Source organism: Bos grunniens, chromosome 15 (assembly GCF_055505025.1).
Source record: "Bos grunniens cultivar Pamir isolate PY7600 chromosome 15, Bosgru_T2T1.0, whole genome shotgun sequence".
Classification (NCBI taxonomy): domain Eukaryota; kingdom Metazoa; phylum Chordata; class Mammalia; order Artiodactyla; family Bovidae; genus Bos; species Bos grunniens.
The window spans coordinates 68,120,142-68,144,606 of record NC_141179.1 but is presented as its reverse complement, the minus strand read 5'-3'; the positions used below and the strand labels follow the sequence as shown (position 1 = coordinate 68,144,606).

The window sequence follows — 24,465 nt, the reverse complement described above, 5'->3', positions numbered from 1 at the left end:
GAACATGATCATCACCAATGGTTCCATCTGTCACTAGCCATATCTCTGCCAAGGAATTTAATATTTTCTGAGCTTGTTCAGAATCTGGCTAAATTAGTCAAAAGCTGAGTTGATAAGGAAGACTGCAGTGATGAAGATAAAATATAGTGTTTGGTGGTAAGTAATATTTTAATAGAAAGTGACCCATCCCTATCAATGTATTTCTACTTGCCTGAATAGATAGATGTTTAGATGGATAGATGGTCCATCCTAAATAGATATATCCAGTGGATTTTTTGCATTTGGCTTCTTTAATTATATTAATACTTTTGAAATTCATCCCCATTTTAGCATGCATCAGTCCTTCATTTCTTTTCATTCCTAAGTAGCATTCCATTGTATAGATATACCACTATTCATTTATACTTTCAGCAGCTCATAGGCATCTGAATTATTTCCCCTTTTGCTATTATGAGCAATGCTACTGTGAGCATTCATAAAGTCTTTTTTGTCAACATGTGTTTTCATTTCTCTCAGTAGACACCTAGGAGTGGAACTGCTGCATTGTCTGATAATTTAACTTTTTAAGAAATTTCCAAACTGTTTTCCAAAGTGACAGCATTATTTTACATTCCCATTCATAATATATGATTGTTTAAGTTTGTCTGTATCTACACCACCACTTAACTTACTACCATTTTTTAAGCCACAACATTATTTTGGGGTAGTTAGTTACATGGCAATATATTACAAAAGTGATTTTATTATTTATTTTACCCCTCATCACTAGAATCTAAATTTCACAAAAGCATGAATCTTCATTTGCATTGTTCAGTCATCTAACTGAAATTTGCAGATTAAAGCTGCCACCAATAATACCTAAATATTGAATCTTCAGAAAAACTACATGAAGTAAGCAGAGCTGCCCAACATTACTCAATAATTTCTGAGGTGACTGATTTTCACTGGCACCTTTCTAAAATCCAAAATAGTAAACAAATTTTAGGAGAGTGTATTGCATTTAAGTCATCAAGCAAATTACAAACATATATAACAAATTTAGATAAATTTAGAATAACAGAATGAGTCATAAATGTATAGACACATATAAATAAACATATACATGTATAAAACATATATACATACACATATATATGTATACACACAAACATATATATATATATATACACACACACATTTCCAGACAATCTATTGCCTCTGAAGATCCTCAATATAAGGTAAGAATAATTCACAGGAAAGGAACACACACTGAAATGTGAAGCACCAGAAGAAATTCACAATAGCTAATGACTGCCTGGCTCTGATCTATCTGTAGCACCCTGTGGAAAAAAACATTTGAAAAAAAGTGCTTTAGAAAAGTCTTGAGAAGCCTCAGCCAGTCAGGTCCCAGCTGACAGCTCAGTAGGTATACTCAACCAGAGGTCCAGAGGGACATATATTTAAAAGCCATTGCCACCTGTGGTACTGTGATACTCAGGAATCTAGCCCAGGGAGCACTTACCCCCATAGTAGGGGGGAAGAGAAAAGGCTGGATGCCCCCAGATAGAAAAAAATTATTTATGCGAAAGATTTTCCTAAGGAAATGTGTAATTTAATTATAAGCTCATATTTTTAGGAAAATGGCATCTACTCCATCTTTATTATTTTTTAATTGGCCTATTTTCAAATTAAGAGAGGTAGAGAGAGGTAATTAGAGGCAATATTAAAATAATCAAAATAGAAAGAAAATTTGAATGTCCCTACCTTGGGCTTACTGGAAAGGTCACTGCAATAAATTTAGAACAACAGAACAAGAAGAAGTCATAAAAGTTATTTTAGGTAAACTTCCTGCCTTTAAGGAGGACTTAATCTAAGCTGTCCTGTAAAGAAAATTTTCTATCATGGTCTTACTATTTTCCAGAGAATATCATCAGTATCCATTGGCAGCACAATCTATAGCTGTACAACGTTCTAAAAATTATCAAGTGAAGAAAAATAACTTAGATAATTCATTGTTTTAGTGAAATTATCCACAGCAGCAATCTGAAAAATTCTAGTGTAATTGGATTATTGCTGTAACACTTTTGTCAAGACAAGCTGAACTTTTTTCCTTGATGTGTCCCTTGAAACTGAAAGGTAGTAGAATACGCCACCTCCAAATTTTCCAATTTGGCATAGTATTATGATTTGAAGGCAGGTCTGGCCAAAATCACTGCAGGTGGTGACTGCAGCCATGAAATTAAAAGATGCTTTCTCCTTGGAAGAAAAGTTATGACCAACCTAGACAGCATATTAAAAGCAGAGACGTTACTTTGCTAACAAAGGTCCATCTAGTGAAAGCTATGGTTTTTCCAATAGTCATGTATGGATATGAGAATTGGACCATAAAGAAAGCTGAGTGCAGAATAATTGATGCTTTTGCACTGTGGTGTTGGAGAAGATGCTTCAGAGTCTCTTGGACAGCTAGGAGATCAAACCAGTCCATCCTAAAGGAAATCAGTCCTGAATATTTTTTGGAAGGACTGATGCTTAAACTGAAACTCCAATACTTTGGTGACCTGATGCAAAGAGCTGCTCATTAGAAAAGACCCTGATGCTGGGAAAGATTGAAGGCAGGAGGAGAAGGGGATGACAGAGGATGAGATGGTTGTATAGCATCATCGACTCAATGGACATGAGTTTGAGCAAGCTCCAGGAGTTGGTGATGGACAGGGAAGCCTGGTGTTGTGCAGTCCATAGGGTCACAAAGAGTCAGACCTGACTGAGTGACCTGAACTGAACTATGAGTTGAAGGCAACTGAGAAGCAGATTTAAGAAAAGCTCCCTACTTCCCCTATCTGCTTAACCAATTCTTTCAAGAAGAACAAAAGTTCATCAATGGAGACAACTTTAGATCCTATTAGCCTGGAGATGGCACTGCTGCTGCTGCTGCTAAGTCGCTTCAGTCGTGTCTGACTCTGTGCAACCCCATAGACGGCAGCCCACCATGCTTCCCCGTCCCTGGGATTCTCCAGGCAAGAACACTGGAGTGGGTTGCCATTTCCTTCTCCAATGCATGAAAGTGAAAAGTGAAAGTGAAGTCGCTCAGTCGTGTCCGACTCTAGTGACCCCATGGACTGCAGACTATCAGGCTCCTCCGTCCATGGGATTTTCCAGGCAAGAGTACTTGAGTGGGGTGCCATTGCCTTCTCCAGAGATGGCACTAGAGGAATCTAAATAACAAACTTTCCTGACTTTCCTTTATCTCCATCCTTGGCACCCTAAAACTACTTTATTTTGTAATGTCATTTTTACACAAATGTTCTTTGTTAAAGATGTTATACAATCTAGAGTTCTAAGCTACCACTTAGAGTTATTTATTTTAACCTGGATATCTCCCATATATACATGGGGTATATGTGTTAATAAACTTGTGTTTGTTTTTCTCTTGTTAATCTTTTATTTCAATGTCCTCTAACAAGAACTCCATAGGGCAGAGGGAAAATTATTTTTCTTCCCCCAAAATACAGTAATTCAATAAACAAGACCATAGAAACCCCCCAAATTATATATCAGCCAAAAAAAAAAAATCTTTCCATTTGTAGAAGACAACTAAGCACATTGGACAGAAAATGAATTTCTATTGTGGAAGAGCAGCCTATCTGTTAGAATCTTATCAAAATGTGAATGCAACAAGCTACTGGGATATTAGAATGGAACTAAAATACAGTAGTAGTAAAAATAAGCAACAACAACACCAAAACTGTTCAGGCACTGTCCAAGCTTTCATTTGATCAAAATGTGACAACTCAGAGAGATATCTCACATTTTAATGAAAGCATATAAGTTCATATTCGGCTCCATCTGACTTAAAAACCTGTATTCTTAACCACTGGCTACCATGGAACATAGCCTTTGAGTTGAAGCAATAATTTAACAAACAAAACTGACTAAATTATATATTGATCATCAAGAGGAATCAGACTCCAAGAGAGTCATCAGCACAGGAAAATATGATCATTCATAGGGTTTGGTATAGAAATCACTTTTCGAGCCTAAAAAGTGTATACAATTGAATATTTTTAGAACTTTATTTCTGCGTTATTGACTATGCTAAAGCCTTTGACTGTGTGGATCACAATAAACTGTGGAAAATTCTGAAAGAGATGGGAATACCAGACCACCTGATCTGCCTTTTGAGAAATCTATATGCAGGTCAGGAAGCAACAGTTAGAACTGGACATGGAACAACATACTGGTTCCAAATAGGAAAAGGAGTACGTCAAGGCTGTATATTGTCACCCTGCTTATTTAACTTCTATGCAGAGTACATCATGAGAAACGCTGGGCTGGAAGAAGCACAAGCTGGAATCAAGATTGCCGGGAAAAATATCAACAACCTCAGATATGCAGATGACACCACCCTTATGGCAGAAAGTGAAGAGGAACTAAAAAGCCTCTTGATGAAAGTGAAAGTGGAGAGTGAAAAAGTTGGCTTAAAGCTCAACATTCAGAAAAGGAAGATCATGGCATCTGGTCCCATCACTTCGTGGTAAAAAATGGGGAAACAGTGGAAACAGTGTCAACTTTATTTTGGGGGGATCCAAAATCACTGCAGATGGTGACTGCAGCCATGAAATTAAAAGACACTTACTCCTTGGAAGGAAAGTTATGACCAACCTAGATAGCATATTCAAAAGCAGAGATATTACTTTGCCAACAAAGTTCGTCTAGTCAAGGCTATGGTTTTTCCTGTGGTCATGTATGGATGTGAGAATTGGACTGTGAAGAAGGCTGAGCGCTGAAGAATTGATGCTTTTGAACTGTGGTGTTGGAGAAGTCTCTTGAGAGTCTCTTGGACTGCAAGGAGATCCAACCAGTCCAGAGGATGAGAGGGCTGGATGGCATCACTGACTCGATAGACGTGAGTCTGAGTGAACTCCAGGAGTTGGTGATGGACAGGGAGGCCTGGCGTGCTGGCATGCTGTGATTCATGGGGTCACAAAGAGTCGGACACGACTGAGTGACTGAACTGAACTGACTGAACTGAAATCTCCAAAAGAAGAACGTGTATAAAGGTAGACAGAATGAAAACATAGGGAAAAAATCAATAAGATTAAATAAGAGAGTAAGAATCGTTAGTATTTTTTCCTTTTATATTCTGGTAGATAACCTATACCTGCTGTCTGTAATCCACATCAGGAAATTTCAAAGTGACATCTGCTTAGGTTGGGTGCCCAGAAGAAGAAGTTGAGATGAAGCTTGCATTTGACTTATTAAGGAATTGCTCTCAGGAAACCAGGAAAAAGCAGGACATGGATATGAAGAAATGAGCCACAGACCCAAGTCCCTCAGACCCAAAGGGGAACTCAGAAGAATAAGTTGCCTTTCAGATGTATACTCCTGAGAACAAGGGAGTTGGCCTTCCATACTCTTGTATCCATCTGTCACAACTACAGGGATTCAGGAGATCTAGGGGAAACCCTGAGAGCATCTATTATAGCATCTTATTGTTGTTTAGGCACTAAGTTGTGTCCAGCTCTTTTGCGAGTCCTTGGACTGTAGCCCACCAGGCTTCTCTGTCCATTTCCCAGGCAAGAATACTGCAATGGGTTGCCACTTCCTTCTTCAGGGATCTGGGGACCTAGGGATTGAACCTTCAGCTCCTGCATTGGCAGGTGAATTCTTTACCAGTGAGCCATCAGGGAAGATGTTATAGTGTTTTACCCTTATTTCATAGAAGAGGGAGGAAAAGGAAACTCAGTACACTTAGTACCTTTGGCCAAGGCTCGGGAGCCTAACTCAGGGGTATTTGACTCCAAAGCCTAAACCTTTCCCAACACTCTATGCTCTCATATAATTGTTCCTTCATCTGAGTTGTTTGCCATTTCTGTTTTCAGTTACTCATTCTCTGCCATTCTCTGTAAATGGTAGCAAAGAGTAGCAAATGTCACACTGATGGATTCTACAAAACCTTCCTGAAAATCTCCCTACCTGTGCCTCTTCCAGCCTTTGCTGAGATTAGCAGTTTCTGTTTCAGGAACAATGTTACATTAATCAGAAGAGTCTGGAGGCTGCAGTTGGCTCCAAAGAGTGTTTTATAATAGAAAATGCCATTACTGATAGTCTCAGGCTTAAAGAGCCTCCAAAGATTATATGGGAAAGAGTGGCACGAGGAGAAAGTGCGATCTTAGAAGTTGGGTGCATAAAGTGCTGCCGAGGCCCAGCCCCGGCTGATCCAGGGAGTTCCAAGCCGGGACGGCGTCAGCGAGGATCAGGATACAATAGCTTCAATTAGATATTAATTAGAGATGTAAAGAGTAATAGAATAAGGATCGCTCAGTAGGAAAATTCAGTGGAGAAAAGAGGCTGAGTAGCTTGGTTTACGTGGGAAACCAATAAAACTTCAAGACAAGAAGCTTGCACCACTTACGTAGGCCACAGGCGTCCTTCCGTTCTCCCGAAGGAGAGGAGACACTGAGGCCTCCCTGGTCGGATCTTAGAAGCCCAGGCATAATTAGTAAGCATGGCGGTCTCCTCGCTCCAGATGGAAACTCAGCCAGAGTTTGAGAGAGAGTAAGACATGGGGAGACCAGTCTTTCGAGGAACTGATCCTAATTCTTTATTTTCCGTGGTCTACTTTTATACACTGAGATGTTATGCAAAAGTCACTCAGGGTCAGCAGTCCTGACTTTTATTAAAGTCAGGTGCTTCATACAAATGTATACAGAGGTCTTAGGGGTGTTACATCATCTTCTGGCCAGGGGGCCTTCTGACAATTTATGACCCTCTCCTTGTGACAGTGGTCAGTCAACCAGGACACTTATTTCTCCAGGGGTGATTATTCTTAAAAAAGACTCCACCTTCCAAAGGTACCAGATAAAGTTACATTCCTATAGGGTGAGGGTGTAGTGGGTTTTAATTAAGGAAAGAATTTACTTAGCCTAAGGTCTAACATGATTAATATCAAAGGTTAATACTTATTTCTTTTATATATTCATTAATGTGTATAAGGACAGGGCATGTGGAGACTAGCAGCGAACATTGGCTCAACAAATGAAAAACCCTTCACCAATACAATTTCTAATCAGCCCACTATACTTTTACTAATGGTTTTCCAACTTTTCTAAGGAACCTGTTTTTAGAAGGTTTAAAGCGTCTTGTGCCTCTCACGGTTGGGAGGCTGTGAGCAATCACATGTGGCTGGACAAGCCTGTCAGCCAGGCTAGAGAACCTTCAGAGGAGTTTGTAGGTTAAAACACTCTTGTCACGCCCAGGAATTTTTATTAACTGGAGCTCTAAGTTAACTCCTTCTCCGAAAGAGGTGGTGGGGGACAGCCCCCCATAAAGTCAGAGGTGTAGGTGAGAGCACAAAGTAGTAAAGTAGGCAGGCTCTGGTTATGGGGGTAGATGCTCGGAGATTTCCAGGGGGACTCCTGAGGCTCGATCCCGCCTTTGCGTATGTCGAGCCTCCTTCCTCATGACCTTTGCCACTGGCAGAGTGCCTCACGCTGGCCCCCAACAAAGTGCAATGCTGAATTTTGGAAAATACAACACATTTGGGAATATTATGGCAAAATAGCCAAAAAAAAAACCCCAAAACAGGTTTTTTTTCTGCCTTTCTGCTTAGGTTTTGGTTCCATTCAGACCAAGCCAAAATCTGAGACTTGATCAAAGCTGACTTTGTTCTCTTGCCATCAGCGCTCACTGGGATTGGGCTGGTTTCTTTGTTTCTATATTTCCTATGGTTATGTCTCCATTTATATCCTTTTTCTCTAGGCAATTTTGACACATCTCTGCTCATTTATTAATATCTTCATAAATGTAAAACCTAGGGCCCTATTTATCTAGTCATTGAAAGTCTATAAAACTGTAATGTGGAATGTAAAATATTCAGTAATTCTAAAGGGAAGAAAATTCTATATTTGACCTTATTTCCATTGGTCCATTCATCAATGACTCAAGCATATGATCAGCTTGATCATCATACATAAATAAGGACTGAGTCTCAAATGAGGGATTAAACTAAAATTACTTTAAAAGCAAGCACATCCAAGTCAATGCTTTATAAAACCTTGACTTGAATCATAATTTTGCTTGTCATCGTTTTCATAAAAGAAGATTTACACATCCTGTGATAGCACTAACCTTTTCAAAGAATGGCAAGTACACTTCATATATTTAAGTAATTATGAATTGTGAACCTCTAAATTATGATATCTAAAAAAACCAGATAAAATGTGGGAAGAATAGGAGAACTCAAACGATAGTAGTAAGTGACTTTATTCTACTTTCCAGCCTTCTGTGTTTAACTCAGTCATACCACCACATCTTTTGGTTCAGTTCAGTCGCTCAGTCATGTCCAACTCTTTTCAACCCCATGAATCGCAGCATGCCAGGCCTCCCTGTCCATCACCAACTCCCGGAGTTCACTCAGACTCATGTCCCTCGAGTCAGTGATGCCATCCAGCCATCTCGTCCTCTGTTGTCCCCTTTTCCTCCTGCCCCAAATCCCTCCCAGCATCAGAGTCTTTTCCAATGAGTCAATTCTTTGCATGAGGTGGCCAAAGTCCTGGAATTTCAGCTTTAGCATCATTCCTTCCAAAGAATACCCAGGACTGATCTCCTTTAGAATGGACTGGTTAGGTCTCCTTGCAGTCCAAGGGACTCTCAAGAGTCTTCTCCAACCCCACAGTTCAAAAGCATCAACTCTTCAGTGCTCAGCTTTCTTCAAGTTATTCTAATTTCCTTCTATTAAAACTCTGCAGATCAAAAGTAGGTATATAAACAAATTAGTTAATTCAAAGTTATTCACTGAGTGCCTACTATTTGCCAAACATGTAGTGCTTTGGATGCATTAATGTTTTGGAGACTAGGAGGGAAAGTGCACAGTGTTCCATAATATTGGGTTGGCCAAAAAAGTTCATTCAGGTTTTTCTGTATCCTCATGGAAAAATCTGAACAAACTTTTTGGCCAGTTCAGTAATTCCCATTCAGTCAGTCACTCACCAAATATCTATCAAGTATCATCTCTGATACTGCGACACAGGGGAGAATAAGAATCACTGCCTTTCCTCTGGGAGCACAGGAGAGAGTAAAGGAGGTGAACCCCCGTAAATGTAGTACAATTCAGGAGGCACTATGATGGAAGAAGTAGTCCTGACAAGGAGGAAGGGTGAATGCTACTCAGTGATCCAATAGTTGGTCTTGAAAGACAGGGTGTGGCAGTGTGAAGGGCAGACATAGAACACAGTCACTTATACATTCAAGACAAAGGAAAAATCACGTGCTAATCTATGGAAGCACAAAAATGTAACTGCAAGTGGTTTAGCTGGAGCTTGGTGTTGAACAAGGGGTCCGAAAGGACATAGTCTGTCATGCTATAGAGTTTATTTAGTTCAGTTTAGTCTCTCAGTTGTGTCCTACTCTTTGCCACCCCATGGACTGCAGAACACCAGGCTTCCCGGTCCATCATCACTCCTGGAGCTTACTCAAACACATGTCCATGGAGTCAGTGATGCCATCCAACCATCTCATCCTCTGTTGAGTTTAGACTCCACCCTAAAAGGAACTGGGAACCATTATAGGATTTTGAGCAGCAGATTTCTTATATAGTTTGATCTGCAATTTTAAAAGATCATTCTGGAAGTTTAATGGAGGATTGGAGAGATGAAGAAGAGATTGTGAGTCAAAGAGATGATTTAAGAGCCAAAATATAATGAAGACCTTAACTAACAATAAAAATAATAAAGACAGCAAGTATCGTCTGCGTATTTCTTTTATGCCAAACTCCACAAGAAACATTTTAACAAATATCTCACTGTTTTTTTTTTCCATCATCCATACTTCTCCTCCCGTACAGTTTACATCTTCAACATGGGCATTTTATAGATGAGGAAATGCAATCTAAGGAGGTTAAGAAAACTGAACAAAGTGTCAGAGCTTATAACTGGTAGAGTCAAGAGTGAACTCGGGGAAACACTGAAAAGATTTTTATGAGGCATAATCGAAGCAGATGAATACCTGATTAGATGAAAGATATGAAGAGGAACCACCGGGAATAGTCCACAACTAGTCACTTTCCTTTCCCCTACTATATCAAGAATATTGGGGCTTGTGGGGGAGGGCAGCCATTATAGTAAGTTCACTACAGAAAAACATGTTCCATTCAGAGAGCACATTTGTAAGTCCAATTTGTTAGATCCAACAAAGTTAGCCGAGGTACCCAACTAACAACTGGCTATATAATACTATACTCTAATAGGTTTATAATACTTTTCACACAAATAATACATTAAAAACACACAAAGAGAAGATATTTTTAATCTTATAGTATGTTACCTTTAGGAGTACAGTAGTACCAGTGACATCACCACTGCTTCTGTATTTCCTTCCGAACTTCCTGTGCTGTGCTTAGTCGCTCAATTGTGTCCGACTCTTTGCGACCCCATGGACTGTAGCCCGCCAGGCTCCTCTGTCCATGGGGATTCTCCAGGCAAGAGTACTGGAGTGGGTTGCCATGCCCTCCTCCAGGTCTTTACTCCCTAAAGTTCACAAAAGCACAATGGCTGGTAGAGGATGCACGCACGTGACAATGTACACCAGACACATGAACTAATGGGTAATTGGACATGCGAACATGTGTTCACATCTTTCAAAGTTCACAGCTTGAAGGTTTGTAGGTAGGGGACTTACTGTGTTATACACACAAAGGTAACCCACGACCTGAGAGTAGTTATGACTTCCCTCAGATACCCTATATGATCAGGAAGGAATAACGGCTACTCCCAGGCTGGGTGAATTTCGGAGATGCACAGAACCTTTGGGAAGTCTGTACCTATCTCGGTGATGATAACTCCTGTTTTCCTCACAGAAGTATTCTCATTCTGGAAGAAACAGCAAGAGACCATATAAAAATTCTTCCACAAATGCACTGAATCTGTAGGCTCAACAAGAGAGTCTTACCATTATTTGAAAAACTGACAGGTGAAAATTATTCTAGCAAATTGAGGCCACCACATATCCATGACTGGAATAGCTTATATTTCACATCCTTCATACAATTTATATCTGCACACTTTACAGAATTAAAAGCTAAATAAAGAAGGAACATGTGGTATAAATTAAGGAAAAGCAATGGTGTCATCACAGTGAATAAATTTAAACCCTCTAACAGGACCATGTACATTCCATATGCTTTATGTCCATATATACTATGTTATCTATGCTATTGTGAGAGCTTTTGTGTCTACATATTTTTTAAGAAATAATTTTTGTAAGAGTCGAGAATGTGCAATAAATTGGCAAATTCTATCAAGGTCAATTTAATTCACAGACTGAAGGAAAATTAAAACACAAGTGGATAGTTAGAATACTTTCCTCTCTAAACCCATGTCATCAATGGAAAAACTGTTAAAATTTCACTCATAAGGCTAGCCTTAATTCATAAACATGTTCCACTACTGGTCCAGTAAGAAATTATTCTTTCATATAAAATAAATTTTTAAAAGTTATACTCTTCCTAAACCATCAACATGTTCCTTCAGGGAAATTACTTATAGAGTCACAAAATATTAGAATTAAAATGAACCATAGGAAACATCCTGCATACCATTTTCAAATTAAGCTACATGAAAGTGCTCAGCAGGATTTTTTTTTTTCCTATGAATAAGGGATGCTCTTGCCAAATATTTGGGAGATTGAGTTATACCAAAATCAACACATTTCTTTACCAAAACCATGTTAAACTATGTTTTAATATGCTAAATAGCAAGGTAATTTCCAAAAAGATTCTTATACAGCAAGCTTTTGTTTTTTTCCTCTAGATTTGCTTTGTCATGGAACTTTTAATTCTGGGAATAATTAGTGTCAATATTCTCCAGCACATAGTTCAGATAACTAATTTCATTTCATTTCCTCACTGCAGGAGATGCTGAAGGACAGGGAAGCCAGGCTGTAGTCCATGGGGTGGCAAAGAATCAGACGTGACTGAGCAACCGAACAACAACACAGAAAGGATAAATGAAGATTCTCAGGGTGATAAAATTCAATAGTGACAGAGCCAGAAACCTGTTTTCTAAATACTTCATCCAACTCTGGTTCTCTTTGCTTTACTTTCATGTTTCATATGTTCAACATCTGCATTATTTTTTCTTGAGCACATTACACGGCATTAAAATGATGAGGGTTGAATTAGAAATCAGTACAATAAGAAAACACTAACTGGCTACTGTAACTGAGTGCCCAACACTTGCCAGATAAAATCCAAAGGACTCTAACTTCCTGGCTTTCTTCCTCACAATAACACTGCAAACTACTGATGTACATATTATTCTCTCCATTTTATAGCTGAGGAAAGTACTTTAAAGAAGTCTGTAATGTGTCACATAGTTTAAAGGTCTGGCTTACTCAAATCCCCTGATTTCTGCACCTGATCACTCCACACTTTATGTCAGAAAAAGTAATGCTCCTCAAAGCACTATCATGAAGCTCTCTCTGACTAAATTCTGCAGAAGTAAAAAGTGGGTGTGCTTCGGAAACAGCCCTTTTCTCTTTCACTACAGATACTTGGAATCTATCTCATACTGACTTTTCCGCATTATGAAAAACTCTCTACATTGGACCACGTTTGTCCTCTATTAGATTTCTGGTTTGGAAACCTAATGGCCCAAGACATTTTGCAATTGAAAATGTTAAAAATGATCATTGAAGCATATTCTAATCATTACATTCTATGTAAAAACCAAGATATTCTAGGTAAAATTTCAGCTAAAGCTGTTGAAAGTGACTTTAACGAAAGTAACTAAAGTAATTGAAATACAGCTCACTCAACACAACAAATCTTTAGAGTTTTAATGGAGAGTGCTCAGTTGATTTAGTTCTACCTTAGATAAAGAATCCACTAATCCAAAATTTCCTAATGGAGTCAAATTAATTCACCATGGTTCCTCCAAATAGCATATAACTTATAAGAACCACAGCATTAAAATTTAATACATTATAATCCAGGTCAAAATAAAACTCTCACTCATCTACCTACATAATAAGAAAGTAGTAAATTCAGATCACACTCTACAAAATAATATTAGTATCAGTGACTCAAAAATTAGCTTTAGGCACCAAAACATATAAAATATTTATCCATTGGTCTGCTTTGAAATCAGACAAAAATAAATGAAGAGATATGGCTCGTCTCTCACTTTCTTCAGGGATGAACATTAAATTAGAGAGAGGAATGTTAAGGTCTTGAAACATCCATTAGACATTAAATAAAAATAATTTTACTGACTCTTGACATTTTGTTTCCAATTTGTAACTTTATTAATAATAAGCCTGATCATTACAGCAAGGGCATGGATGTGAATGACACCAACAGTAATAAAAATATTACCCACTGAGGTTTGTCAACCCTTCTTGCTTGTGGCAGTTTGAGGAGATCCCCTGACAGTGATTCATGGCTTGAAACTCAGAACCATCTGCTCTCCTGGAGAGTTCCTCAGCCAAGGTGAAGAGGGGGTTTTCACAGCTGTATTCCTTTTCCTTCTAAAGTCTACGGATAAGTGTCCAACAAGCCACAAAAAGCTGGCACTAGTTTGAATATGGCAGACATTATCCTCCATATGTTCTTGTTTCAATGGACTCTTTTTACAGTAACTATCTCATTTGATGCCATTCCTTTCCTCTCTTCACATTGTGAACTGTCAATTTTTCTCACTCTATAAACTTCCTAATATCCTTTGCATTCTGGACAGTTTGGCTTTTGGTCCATATCTATTTTAATGCAAGGTTACTTTCCTATTAATACAATTTCAGGGTTTAACTGAATGTCCAGTTAAATAACTTATTTTATATTTAAGAAAACCAAGGCAAAATGTTTCGTTGATCACCCTAAAGTCTTTCACAACGAATGAATTAGGACTTGAGCACTTATCACCCAAAACTCTGCCCAGATTTTACTATTCTATCCAAGAGAAACTTCAGTGTCTCTGATATTCTGACTGACCCTGCTTAATGAGGAAGAGGTTTTGGCTAATTTATTATCTAACAAATCCCAGGTAATATATCAGATGAAGCAAATAATTTGAATTCTTGTCAAACCAATATGAAAATAAATATATATAATTAAAAGGTCATTTTTCCTTACATAGAAAGGGAAACTTTAAAAGTTAAAGTCAAAAATTAATTTCACGTATCTTTACCTCATATTAAAAATGTGATTCCAAATAAGCTCTAAGAAAATGAAGCACATGTAAATTAGATAATTATATCACAGAGACAGGTCTATTATTATCTACAGATACCAAGTAAACTATTTCAGGATTCAAATCCCTGTGACCAGACAGTGGGTGAACCTGTCTTTCAGTATAAGTAGGTATAGTAAGTGGTAGATACTCCACTTTAAGGAGGGTGGAAATGGAGCTACTGCTAGCATATATGGAGAAAATTAAACAAGTTGAAAAATCCTTTTCATAAGCCATATGCAAGAAGCTGTGTCTATCAAGAATATGCCTTCCTCATGATGTAGGTAGGAAGCTCAAAAAGTCTGGTGGAAACTTGCCTTGGTTCATAACTGACACACTCTCTTCTTCCACATCCCATCAAATAAAGTAAGCCCTATAGCCAAGACCAATATTAGTGAGGTGAGTTGAAGCATGAAAATGGGTGAGAATATTTCAAAGAGAAACATGTACTTCAGTGTTCACAGCAGCCCTATTTACAATAGCCAGGGCACAGAAACAATCTAAATGTCCATCAGCAGAGGAGTGGATCAAGAAGATATGGTACATTTAAACCTTGGACTATTACTCAGCCATAAAAAGGAATGAACGGCCATATTCAGAGACATGAAGGGACCTAGAGACTTTTGCATGGAGCCAAGTAAGTCAGAAAGAGAAAAACAAATATTGCATAACATCACTTGTATGTGGAATCTAGAAAAAGGATACACTTGAACTTATTTGCAAAACAGAAATAGAAGCAAAGACATAGAGAAGAAAATAAATGGATACCAAGGGGGAAGCAGGAGTGGGTTGAACTGACAGGCTGGGGTTGACATATATACACTATTGATTCTAAGTATAAAATAACCAATGAGAACCTATTGTATAGTTCAGGGAACTCTACTTAATGCTCTGTGGGGACCTAAATGGGAAGGAAATAGGAATGAGGGGATATATGTATATGTATAACTGATTCAAACCAGTCAGTCCTAAAGGATATCAACCCTGAATATTCATCAGAAGCACTGATGGTGAAGTTGAAGCTCCAATATTTTTGCAACTCGATGCAAAGTGACAACTCATCAGAAAAGACCCTGATGCTGGGAAAGATTGAGGGCAGGAAGACTAGGGGGAAGACAGAGGAGGAGGTCATTAGATAACATCACTGACACAATGGACATGAATCTGAGAAAACTGGGAAATATTGAAGGGAAGGGAAGACTGGCATGCTGCAGTCCATGGGATTGCAAAGAGTTGGACATGATTCAGTGACTGAATAACAACAAATAACTGATTCACTTTGCTGTATAATAGAAACTAAGACAATATTATAAAGCAACTATCTCTAATAAAAATTAACTTTTTAAAAATGACACACTTGCAGAAAGGAAGTAAAGGATTGGACAAAGTTTACCTTGCTAAACTGATCAAAAGAAAATCTGAGTAGCTATATTAATTTCAAAGTAGACTTCAGACAAGAAATTTTTTTCAGGGTTAAAGAAGTGTTGTTGTTTAGTCACTAAGTCGTGTCTGACTCTGCAACACCATGAACTGTACCCTTTCAGGCCCCTCTGTCCATGGGATTTCCTAGGCAAAAATACTGGAGTGGGTTGCCAATTCCTTCTCCAGGGTATCTTCCTGACCCAGGAATTGAACCTGTGTCTCCTGCATTAGCAGGTGGATTCTTGACCACTGAGCAGTTAGGAAAGCAAAGAGAGGCATTACATAACAACAAAGCTGTCAGCTCTCCCAGAAGACTTAACAATCTTTAATGTGTACGCACATAACAAAAGGACGTCAAAATGCAAGATGCAAAAACTGACAGAACTTCAAGGAGAAAGAGACAAATCCACTATTATAGCTGAAATTTAACAACTCTTTTTCTAAAAACGTAATTAATAGACGCAGCAAGCAGAAAATCAGTAAGGACATAGTTGAATGAACAGCACCATCAATCAATTTGATCTAATTGACATTTATAAAATACTTCATGTTTTATAATATGAACAATTTTGTAATTTTGAATTACAGCAGAAGGAAGGAGGGGTGAGATGGAGGAACACAGAAATCATTTCAAGGTTCATGACATCGTTTCTGGCATTTTTCAATTAACATTTAAAGTGTTAAATATTCCAGAGTCATCCCAAAGATCCACAAAGGGGAAGAGAGAAAACATTTACATTAGAGAGGACTAATTTTTCCAGTCTTCTTGTTTCCAGGGGAAGCTAACACTTCCATAAGGACACTATTTCTATAACACTTCCAGATTTCCCCTCCACACATTACTCTCCCAGTCAAAGAGGAGTGACTCACTGATTCCTAAACTTGGGAAAAATTTGATCCAAGACCACCCTGAGTCTCAGCAGTCTCCTCCTCTCTCCATGCCTGGTTTGTAAATCTAATTTAATAAAAATATTAGGAAACTCATTTGACCACATTTCAATATCATGAGGCCTGATTCGGTTCTGCTGACAATATGTTAAGGTCCTTCAATATACGTTAACTGTATAGGGATCAATAGGCGGGGGGCCTTCCAGGTGGCACAGTGGTAAAAAACATGCTTGCCAATGCAGGAGATGCCATAGACACGGATTCAATTCCTGGGTTGGGAAGATTTCTTGTAGGAGGAAATGGCAACCTCTCCAGTAGTCTTACCTGGGAAATCCCATGGACAGAGAAGCCTGGCGGGCTACAGTCCATGGGGTCACAAACAGTCAGACAGGACTAAGCACACACACATGATCAATCGACTCAGAATTCTTGGGTAAGAATGATATGATTTATCGGATCTTTAAACCTCCAACAGCTACCCAATAGGGTTGTAAGGAGAGTGAAATCAGGTGATTTTATAAAAAAACACCAGGCAAGAATATGAACTGTAAATTGAGTGAATGATATGCATTGCAGTGATTTTTGTAACTAATAAACAAGCCTACTGCCTGACACTGACATTTTAATTGCTCGTATTTTTGGCTATCTGGAGTCATCTCTTCAAAATGCTGAGGATGTACCCTATTAGCAAAGAAGTTATAGGCCTGGCATGCTGTGGTCCATGGGGTCACAAAGCCTCAGACAGGATTGAGCAACTGAACTGAACGGAAGTCACAGACAGAGACCATTTGAACTGAAGTAAACACACTTCCTCCAAAAAAAAAAGGCTTTGTTTTGTTTTACTTACTGGTTTAAGGGAGGACTTAAAAAAAATTCATTTAGGAGAACCACCTCGAAGATTGCGGAGGAGTAGGATGGGGAGAACACTTTCTCCCCCACAAATTCATCAAAAGAACATTTAAACGCCAAGTAAATTCCACAAAACAACTTCTGAATGCCGGCAGAGGTCATCAGGCATCCAGAAAAGCAACCCAAGTCTTCGAAAGGAGGTAGGAAAAAATATAAAAGACAAAAAAAGAGACAAAAGAGGGAGGGACAGAGTTCCATCCCGGGAAGGGAGTCTTAAAAAGAGAGAAGTTTCCAAACACCAGGAAACCTTCTCACTGCCGAATCTGTGCCGAGCCTTGGAAGCACAGAGGGCAACATAACAGGGAGGAAAAATAAATAAACAATTAAAACCCGCAGATTGTGAGCCCTATGGTAACTCCCCCAGCGGAGAAGCAGCGCAGATGCCTGCACACGCCACTAGCAAGCAGGGGCTGGGCAGGGAGGCGCAGCGCGGGCTGCATCGCTTAGAGTAAGGACCTGGCCTGAATACCCTGAGTGCTGTCTGAGTGAAATAATCTGGGCTAGCAAACCAGACTGTGGGATATCTACCACGTGAAAAGCCAGCCCTAACCTAAGACACCGCCAGGCCCGCGCACGGAACAAAGGACTGAACAGAGATAGCCGGCTGCAGACCACCATCCCCCTCTGGTGACAGGCAGCCAGAGCCTTAAGTGGGCAATCGCAGCCCCAGAGAGACATTATCTATAAAACTGTAAGCAGGCTTCTTTGCTAACTAAGACTTCTTGGGGGTCTGGACGGTCCACATCTGCCTGAGAAGATGTGCCGGTTGTACACCTAGATAACTGAGCCGCGGGGAGGCGATAAGCCGCAGCAATGGCGCTCGCCAAACACCTCATCACCTGAGCTGCTCGGACCTGGGAAGGGCACAAAACACAGGCCCAACCAAGTCTGCGCCTCTGAGGACTACCCGAGTGCCTGAACCTGAGCAGCTTGGACCTGGGAGGTGCAGGCAGCCCAGGGCCGGCCACAGATGGTTCCCAGCGGAGCAACCTAGAGCCTGAGCAGAGTGGGCAGGGAGGCTACACATGCCGTGAGTGGGGGCAGACCCAGTGTGGCTGAGGCACTGCGAGCACACGCCAGTGTTATTTGTTTGGAGCATCCCTCCCTCCCTCCCCACAGCGCGACTGAACAAGTGAGCCTAAAAAAAAAAAAAAAGTGTCTTCCACTGTCCCCTTTGTGTCAGGGCGGAAACCAGACACTGAAGAGACCAGCAAACAGAAGAAGCTATAACAGACGGAACCGCCTTGGAAGCTACAGGCAGTAGATTAAAACCCTGTGGTTAGTACCGACTACATAGGAAGGGGCCTATAGATCTTGAGAAATATAAGTCAGACCAAGGAACTAGCCAAAAATGAACTGAACCCACAATACGCACAACAAAACCAGAGAAAGTCCTAGATATATTTTTACTATTTTTACAATCATTCTTTCTTTTAATTTTTTTAAAAAAATTTTAAGTCCTCTATTATTCCTTCAATTTTCACTTTTATAACCTATTATTTTGGGAAAAAAAAAAAAAGACCCTATTTTTTTTAAAGCAAACTTCATATATATTTTTTTTATAATTTTTTTGACCTTGTTTTTTTTTTTTTTCTTCTTTTCTTTAACATTGTATTTTTGAAATTCCAAACTCTACTCTAGATTTTTAATTTTAGCTTTTTGGTATTTGTTATCAATTTTGTACCTATAGTTTCTTTTTTTTATATAATTTCTGTGACTTTTTTTTCCCTCTGTTTCTTTCTCTTCTTCTTTTATATAACATTGTATATCTGAAATTCCAAACTCTACTCTAGATTTTTAGTTTATGCTTTTTGGTATCTGTTATCAATTTTGTACCTGTATTTTCTTTATAATTTTTGCGACTTTGTTTGTTTTTGTTTGTTTGTTTTCTCTCTCTCTTTCTTTTTCTTCTTCTTTTTTTAACATTGTATTTTTGAAATTCCAAACTCTACTCTAGATTTTTAAATTTTGCTTTTTGGTATTAGTTATCAATTTTGTACCTATATTTTCTTTATAATTTTCACGACCTTGTTTGTTTTTGTTTGTTCGTTTTTTCTCTCTTTCTTTTCCTTCTTCTTTTCTTTAACATTGTATTTTTGAAATTCCAAACTCTACTCTAGATTTTTAATTTTTGCTTTTATGTATTTGTTACCAATTTTGTACCTTTAAGAACTCAATCTTCAGTACCCATTTTTCACTAGGGAGCGAGATTACTGGCTTGACTGCTCTCTCTCCCTTTGGACGTTCTTTTTCTCCACCAGGTCACCTGTGTCTCCTCCCTAACCCCTCTCTACTCTACCCAACTCTGTGAATTTCTGTGTGTTCCAGACTGTGGAGAACACTTAGGGAACTGATTACTGGCTGGATCTGTCTCCCTCCTTTTCATTCCCCACTTTTATCCTTCTGGCAACCTCTGTCTCCTTCCTCCTTCTTCTCTTCTCTGTATAACTCCGTGAACATCTCTGAGCGGTCCAGTTGTGGAGTGCACATAAGGAAGTGACTACTGGCTAGCCCGCTCTCTCCTCTATTGATTCCACCTCATCTCATTCGGGTCACATCTAACTCCCTCCTCCCTCTTCTCTTCTCCATGTAACGCTGTGAACCTCTCTGGGTGACCCTCACAGTAGAGAAACTTTTCATCTTTAACGTAGATGTTTTATCAATGGTGCTGTATAGAAGGAGAAGTTTTTGAAACTACTGTAAAAATAAGACCGATAACTGGAAGCAGGAGGCTTAAGTCCAAACCCTGACTCCAGGGAACTCCTTACTCCAGGGATCATTAATTGACAGGAGCTCATCATACGCCTCCATACCTACATTGAAACCAAGCACCACACAAGGGCCAACAAGTTCCAGGGCAAGACATATCAAGCAAATTCTCCAGCAACAAAGGAACACAGCCCTGAGCTCCAAGATACAGGCTGCTCAAAGTCACCCCAAAACCATAGACATCTCATAACTCATTACTGGACATTTCATTGCACTCCAGAGAGAATAAAAACAGCTCCACCCAACATAACACCAATACAAGCTTACCTAACCAAGAAACCTTGACAAGCCACCTGTACAAACCCACACACAGTGAGGAAATGCCACAATAAAGAGAACTCCACAAACTGCCAGAATACAGAAAGGACACCCCAAACTCAGCAATTTAAACAAGATGAAGAGACAGAGGAATACCCAGCAGATAAAGGAACAGGATAAATGCCCACCAAACCAAACAAAAGAGGAAGAGATAGGGAATCTACCTGATAAAGAATTCCAAATAATGATAGTGAAATTGATCCAAAATCTTGAAATCAAAATGGAATCACAGATAAATAGCCTGGAGACAAAGATTGAGAAGATGCAAGAAAGGTTTAACGAGGACCTAGAAGAAATAAAAAAGAGTCAATATATAATGAATAATGCAATAAATGAAATTAAAAACACTCTGGAGGCAACAAATAGTAGAATAACAGAGGTAGAAGATAGGATTAGTGAATTAGAATGGCAGAAATAAATGAATCAAAGAGGATAAAAGAAAAACAAATTAAAAGAAATGAGGACAATCTCAGAGACCTCCAGGACAATATTAAACACTACAACATTCGAATCATAGGGGTCCCAGAAGAAGAAGACAAAAAGAAAGACCATGAGAAAATACTTGAGGAGATAATAGTTGAAAACTTCCCTAAAATGGGGAAGGAAATAATCACCCAAGTCCAAGAAACCCAGAGAGTCCCAAACAGGATAAACCCAAGGTGAAACACCCCAAGACACATATTAATCAAATTAACAAAGATCAAACACAAAGAACAAATATTAAAAGCAGCAAGGGAAAAACAACAAATAACACACAAGGGAATTCCCATAAGGATAACAGCTGATCTGTCAATAGAAACTCTTCAAGCCACGAGGGAATGGCAAGACATACTTAAAATGATGAAAGAAAATAACCTACAGCCCAGATTATTGCACGCAGGAAGGATCTCATTTAAATATGAAGGAGAAATCAAAAGTTTTCAGACAAGCAAAAGCTGAGAGAATTCAGCACCACCAAACCAGCTCTCCAACAAATACTAAAGGATATTCTCTAGGCAGGAAACACAAAAACGGTGTATAAATTTGAACCCCAAACAATAAAGTAAATGGCAACGGGATCATACTTATCAGTAATTACCTTAAATGTAAATGGGTTGAATGCCCCAACCAAAAGACAAAGACTGGCCGAATGGATACAAAAACAAGACCCCCTACATATGTTGTCTACAAGAGACCCATCTCAAAACAGGGGACACATGCAGACTGAAAGTGAAGGGCTGGAAAAAGATTTTCCATGCAAATAGGGACCAAAAGAAAGCAGGAGTAGCAATACTCATATCAGATAAAATAGACTTTAAAACAAAGGCTGTGGAAAGAGACAAAGATGGTCACTACATAATGATCAAAGGATCAATCCAGGAAGAAGATATAACAATTATAAATATATATGCACCCAACACGGGAGCACCGCAATATGTAAGACAAATGCTAACAAGTATGAAAGGAGAAATTAACAATAACACAATAATAGTGGGAGACTTTAATACCCCACTCACACCTATGGATAGATCAACTAAACAGAAAATTAACAAGGAAACACAAACTTTAAATGATACAATAGACCAGTTAGACCTAAGTGATATCTATAGGACATTTCATCCCCAAACAATGAATTTCACCTTTTTCTCAAGCACACATGGAACCTTCTCCAGGATAGATCACATCCTGGGCCATAAATCTAGCCTTGGTAAATTCAAAAAAATAGAAATCATTCCAAGCATCTTTTCTGACCACAATGCAGTAAGATTAGATCTCAATTACAGGAGAAAAACTATTAAAAATTCCAACATATGGAGGCTGAACAACACGCTGCTGAATAACCAACAAATCACAGAAGAAATCAAAAAAGAAATCAAAATTTGCATAGAAACTAATGAAAATGAAAACACAACAACCCAAAACCTGTGGGACACTTTAAAAGCAGTCCTAAGGGGAAAGTTCATAGCAATACAGGCATACCTCAAGAAACAAGAAACAAGTCAAATAAATAATCTAACTCTACACCTAAAGCAACTAGAAAAGGAAGAAATGAAGAACCCCAGGGTTAGTAGAAGGAAAGAAATCTTAAAAATTAGGGCAGAAATAAATGCAAAAGAAACAAAAGAGACCGTAGCAAAAATCAACAAAGCCAAAAGCTAGTTCTTTGAAAGGATAAATAAAATTGACAAACCATTAGCCAGACTCATCAAGAAACAAAGGGAGAAAAATCAAATCAATAAAATTAGAAATGAAAATGGAGAGATCACAACAGACAACACAGAAATACAAAGGATCATAAGAGTCTACTATCAGCAATTATTTGCCAATAAAATGGACAGCATGGAAAAAATGGACAAATTCTTAGAAAAGTACAACTTTCCAAAACTGGACCAGGAAGAAAGAAAATCTTAACAGATCCATCACAAGCACGGAAATTGAAACTGTAATCAGAAATCTTCCAGCAAACAAAAGCCCAGGTCCAGACGGCTTCACAGCTGAATTCTACCAAAAATTTAGAGAAGAGCTAATACCTATTCTACTCAAACTCTTCCAGAAAATTGCAGAGGAAGGTAAACTTCCAAACTCATTCTATGAGGCCACCATCACCCTTATACCAACACCTGACAAAGATCCCACAAAAAAAGAAAACTACAGGCCAATATCACTGATGAACATAGATGCAAAAATCCTTAACAAAATTCTAGCAATCAGAATCCAACAACACATTAAAAAGATCATACTCCATAACCAAGTGGGCTTTATCCCAGGGATGGGATATCTGCAAATCAATATCCGCAAATCAATCAATGTAATACACCACATTAACAAATTGAAAAATAAAAACCATATGATTATCTCAATAGATGCAGAGAAAGCCTTTGACAAAATTCAACATCCATTTATGATAAAAACTCTCCAGAAAGCAGGAATAGAAGGAACATACCTCAACATAATAAAAGCTATATATGACAAACCCACAGCAAACATTATCCTCAATGGTGAAAAATTGAAAGCATTTCCTCTAAAGTCAGGAACAAGACAAGGGTGCCCACTTTCACCATTACTATTCAACATAGTTTTGGAAGTTTTGGCCACAGCAATCAGAGCAGAAAAAGAAATAAAAGGAATCCAAATTGGAAAAGAGGAAGTAAAACTCTCACTATTTGCAGATGACATGATCCTCTACATAGAAAACCCTAAAGACTCCACAAGAAAATTACTAGAACTAATCAATGATTATAGTAAAGTTGCAGGATATAAAATCAACACAGAGAAATCCCTTGCATTCCTATACACTAATAATGAGAAAACTGAAAGAGAAATTAAGGAAACAATTCCATTCACCATTGCAACGGAAAGAATAAAATACTTAGGAATATATCTACCTAAAGAAACTAAAGACCTATATATAGAAAACTATAAAACACTGGTGAAAGAAATCAAAGAGGACACTAATAGATGGAGAAATATACCATGTTCATGAATTGGAAGAATCAATATAGTGAAAATGAGTATACTACCTAAAGCAATTTATGGATTCAATGCAATCCCTATCGGGCTACCAATGATATTCTTCACAGAGCTATGGCAAATAATTTCACAATTTGTATGGAAATACAAAAAACCTCGAATAGCCAAAGCTATCTTGAGAAAGAAGAAGGGAACTGGAGGAATCAACCTACCTGACTTCAGGCTCTACTAAAAAGCCAAAGTTATCAAGACAGTATGGTACTGGCACAAAGACAGAAATACTGATCAATGGAACAAAATAGAAAGCCCAGGGATAAATCCACGCACATATGGACACCTTATCTTTGACAAAGGAGGCAAGAATATACAATGGATTAAAGACAATCCCTTTAACAAGTGGTGCTGGGAAAACTGGTCAACCACTTGTAAAAGAATGAAACTAGAACACTTTCTAACACCATATACAAAAATAAACTCAAAATGGATTAAAGATCTCAACATAAGACCAGAA

General features: G+C 38.5%; 1 long non-coding RNA gene across 2 annotated transcripts in view; it reads right to left on the bottom strand.

The window, feature by feature from the left end:
• Positions 1-8,316: 8,316 nt before the first annotated feature.
• Positions 8,317-24,465, bottom strand: part of LOC147358439 (uncharacterized) — a 149,385-nt gene continuing 133,236 nt past the window's right edge. For both annotated transcript variants that reach the window (XR_015142263.1, XR_015142264.1), the window contains one exon: positions 8,317-8,720. This is a non-coding gene — a long non-coding RNA (uncharacterized LOC147358439). The remainder of the gene's footprint in view (positions 8,721-24,465) is intronic.